Raw genomic sequence first — 5,138 nt, 5'->3', positions numbered from 1 at the left:
TGGGACCCCCTGGCTCTCTCGACCTTGTTCCGTGGCTTCTAAATTCTTTTATATTCTAAAAATCCTACGGGAGCTCCTGAAACACTTTTTTTCTGCCGCCGCAAGCTTTTATTCCATCTTGTGCCCATCTGGAGCCCTGTTCCAGTGCCCTGTGGGAGGGGGTTGATCATGGAGGGCCTCTACATTATCCTTGTTGCTCCCATGGTGATGTGTGAGTAGTCTACCACAGATATACGAGTCCATATCTAGTACCTAGATTGCCCTCTCTCTCTCTCTCTCTCTCTGCTCTTCAATACAAAGTTCATCACATCTTCTCAATGATCTATTCGATGTAATCAATTTGTGGAGTGCATTTGTTAGGATCCGATGAATTTTGGGTTTATGTTCAGATTATTCTTGAAAAATATTTGAGTCTTCTCTAAAGTTTATTATGATTCTTATTTGCATGATTATAATAGATTTGAAAATCTCTCTAATCTATTGATTTGGTTTGTCCAACTAGATTGATCCATCTTCAATGAGAGGGGTGAGTTGTAGTGGTTTGAATCTTGTGGTGCTCTATATCCTAGTGACAAAGTAGGAACAAGACACGTATTTGTATTGCTGCCACTAAGGATAAAACGACGGGGTTCATTCATATTAATTGAGTTTACTTTGTCTACATCATGTCATTGTTCCCCAAGCATTACTTTGTCTTACTTAATACATTAGATCCATGCTGGACAACGGTAGATGGGTGGAGTAATAGTAGTAGATGCCGGCAGGAGGTGGTTTACTAGCTTATGGGCGTGATACCTATATAAACACAATCATTGTCGTGAATAAATATTGCATAACTATGAGCTTTTCTATCAATTGCCCAACATTAATTTATTTACCCACCCTATGCCTTCTTCGAAAAAGAATCCACTAGAGAACTGATGTCTACTATGCAACTTTATTCTTCTAGACGTTATTGGGCCTCCAAGGGTAGAGTTTTGTAGGACAACAACAAATTTCCCTCAAGTGGATGGTCTAAGGTTTATCAATCAATGGCAGGTGTTGGATGGAGATGGTCTCTCTCAAACAACCCTGCAATCAAATAAAAGAAATCTTTTGTGTCCCCAACACACCCAATACAATGGAAAATTGTATAGGTGCACTAGTTCGGCAAAGAGATGGTGATAGAAATGTAGTATGGATAGTAGATATAAGTTTTTCTAATCTGAAAATATAAAAACAGCAAGGTGGAAAGTGGTAAACAACAAGCAAAACATTATATAACTGCTTGTTAATAAGGCCTAGGTTTCGTACTTTGACTAGTGCAATCTCTCAACAATGCTAACATAGTATAATCATATGATCATCCCTCAACGTGCAACAAAGAACCACTCCAAAGTTCCTATCTAACGGAGAACAATAAGATGAAAACAAATTAGGTAGTAGAACCACCTCAAATTTATCCTTTCTGGTCAATCTATCGGGCTATTCCTATAAATGTCACAAACAGCCCTAGAGTTCGCACTAGAATAACACCTATGATACACAACAATCATCCGTAATTTCACCTAGATACTACAATGTCACCACAAGTATCCATGGGTTAATTATTTGACATGCATCAAACAATTTCAGATTCACCATATTCAATCCAATATATAGAACTCCAAAGAGTACCCCAAGATATCTATCATAGAAAGTTGGACAAGAACGTGTATCAACCCCTATGCATAGATTGCCCAATTGTCACCACAGGAATCCACAAGTTGAGTACCAAAACATATATCTAGCGAATCAATAGAACACCCCATTGTCACTGCGGGTGTCACATGCAAGACATAGATCAAGTGATCTCAAATCCAATATTCAATATCACATAAAAAAATCCCAAAGAGAAAGATTTAATTCATCACAACAAGGTAGCAAGGGAACAACATCATACTTCCTCCGTCCCAAAATAAGTGACTCAAAACTGATTCAATTTTGCACTAAAATAGTGTAAAGTTGAGTCATTTTTGAGTCACTTATTTTGGGGCGGAGGGAGTATGATCCAACTATATTAACAAAGCCCGTTATACATCAAGATCATGACATCTCAAGAACACGAGACAGAGAGAGATCAAGCATATAGCTACTGGTACATACCCTCAGCCCCGAGGGTGAACTACTCCGTCCTCGTCATGGACACCACTTGGATGATAAAGATGGCCTCCGTTGACGATTGCCCACTCCAGCAGGGTTCCAAAACATGGCGCTGGATGAGTTTTCTTTGGTACACAGGCTTGCGGCAGTGGAGTAGAATTTCTAGGTTAACTTTTGGGAGTTTCTAGATTTATAGGATTTTTCAGCATTAGAATCACATGAGACGGGGCCACGTGGGCTCCACAAGCTAACAAGGCACACCCTGGTTGGGTGGGCACGCTCTATTTCCTTGTGGCCCATAAATGGCTCCCCTTCGGTGGTTCTTCACTCTGTTATTTCTTATTTTATCTAGAAAAATCATAAAAAAATCAGGCGATTTCGAGAACTTTCATTTTCTGCACAAAAGCAACACCACCGTAATTTTGCTGAAAACAACGTCACTTCGGGTTTGTTCTAAAGAAATCATACAAAGTGCGTTAAAACCATATAGAAGTATTTTAAACATAGGAAAATATGGCATGAATTCTTCATAAGTTATCGATACGTTGGAGACGTATCAGCATCACCAAGCCTAATTCCTACTCGTCCTCGAGAAGGTAAATGATAGAAGAAGTAATTTATGAAGTGTGAGTGCTAGTATAGTGAATAGTTTTGATCATTGATGATTTAAGTCACTTTTCTAGCATCACAACCATCAAATTTTTCTCATGAAACTCATTATGATGGAGTATCAATCAATTCAGATGTCATGGTTGAAACAATCCATTCTCTTGAAACTTAACAACATATGTTGTTAGTCATCAAACAATTTCAATGCATCAGCAAGTCTAAGTAAGAGCTCCACATACTCAATTATGATATAGTATTTTATGATTGCTGATACTCAATGTATATTTTTAGAACAAACAACATCCATCAAACACAGATAAATATAGGGGTATAGTGTTTCTCCTCCCAACGTACTTATCATGAAGATAATTGTCAACAATAATGAATCATGATCAAGTATATTTGACTGGACATATGTGTTTCAATCTTTCCCCACCACATGATGCTTGCCAACTAATAGATTGAGGTTAGAATAGGAAGTTGACTCAACATTTAAAGTAAATAACATGAAAGTAAATAGATTGTCACTTCACAGAGGGAAGCATGGATTTGGAGAGGTACCAGAGCTCATTATTTAAAACAGAGATGAATATGTTTTTGATGGTGTGTCTTTCATGTCAATATTACAACAAGGGATTTCAATATATTCCATGCTAATCACATTATTTGTTGTTCCCAAACAGAATTAAAATTTTACTCCCCCTCAACCATTCAAACACTTTCCATGGCTAGTCGTGTCCACGGGTGCACTCCAAACAATCAACTTTCTAGGGGGGGGGGGTTCTTGTTTATTTATTTTTGAGTTATACAGGACTATGAATCATTTTACCAGCTTGTCTCGTGCAACGACAAGTGAATAACCACTCATCATAATAATAACCAGCTTATCATGGAAGATATTGACCGCCTCGATCGCTCCATGGGAGGTTCTGGCACACAAAACAAACGTTTATTTGAAGGTTTTAGAGGTGGCACATGCAAATTTACTTGGAATGGCAATGAAATACTGTATATAGGCAGGTACCGTGGACTCTCATGTAAGAAACTTGGCACAGGGATTTGGATTTACAAGTAGTATCTCTACTTAGTACGAAGTTTTGTCTAGCAAAAGGTTCCAAACAAGCACCATATGTTGGAGGATCCATACCAATATAACTTCTATGCAAATATACCCAAAGATAACCATTATGCTGTCTTCCTTATCAAACTTCAATAATTTGATCATGTTTAAAATAGTTAATGGGTACTCACATTAATAAGAGGTGTCCAAGATAATATATTTGTATGTGAAATTTCTCTTTCTTATACTACTCATTCATGAATTGCTTGTATGAACGATATTGTGATTGTCATACTTTAATAGATTTTACGATCTAAACGTAATGTGAAACTATTACTAAGCATAAAGCACATGGATAATTTCAGATATATTATATTTCATTCATTCACAATTTACTAACGATATAAGTGACTCACAGGAGTAAACATCAAACGACTCTCGAAAGATATAAGTGAAGATCAATGAGTAGTCAAACAATAAAGTAGCTATGGGAGGACTCTCTCTCAATAAATATTTTCAAATCTACAATTTATTTCAAACATTAGTGAAAACAAAAATACATCCCAAGAGTAGAACATGTCATGTAAACGAAATAAAACTTAGGATCAACATAGGCTAACCGTTATTTGTTGATAAAGAGAGGTGGGATGCATATCATCCCTAGGCTTAGATGCTTGAGACTTCTCGTAATATTGACTTGGGGTGCCTTGGGTATGCCCAGGCTTGAGCTTTTGTATCTTATTCAAACCTCTCGTATCCCAGTTTCCCCTAAGTCTCAAAAACTTTATCCACACAAAACGTGAAAAGAACTCGTGAGATCGATTAGTACACATAAGATAAATCAACACTTCATGTACTGCCAAGGCAAGTTGCATAATGTTCAAGCATTGGTTACAGCATACTATAAATTACACAATTTATATCCATCAATATAAGCCATGAAAACTCTAGGATAGTAGATAAGAAAATTATGACAACAATTTGTGGAAATAGAACAATCTATGGAAATCTATTTAAATAGTGTACTTATGTAACTCAACATATTCTAAAAATTGAGGAGAGGCTAAATAATTTGTATGAAAGTACTCTACAAAATATTCAGAAACTTTAAATGCTCAAGTAAAATATCATAATTTCAGTACTACATTATAAGTTTATGTTTTTGTACAACACACATCACACATGCAATTTAAGCATTCTAAAGGCAATTCTTGGAAATTTTTATTGGAAAAAATATTATAAATAAAATATATTAGATAACAAAAAATAAAATGATGCTCCAAGAAAAACTCATATTATGTGATGGATAAAATATAGCTCCAAGTAAGATATACTCATAATGTGGAAT

The sequence above is a fragment of the Hordeum vulgare genome, chromosome 5H (assembly GCF_904849725.1).
Source record: "Hordeum vulgare subsp. vulgare chromosome 5H, MorexV3_pseudomolecules_assembly, whole genome shotgun sequence".
NCBI classification, from domain to species: domain Eukaryota; kingdom Viridiplantae; phylum Streptophyta; class Magnoliopsida; order Poales; family Poaceae; genus Hordeum; species Hordeum vulgare.
This window is presented reverse-complemented; position numbering follows the sequence as displayed.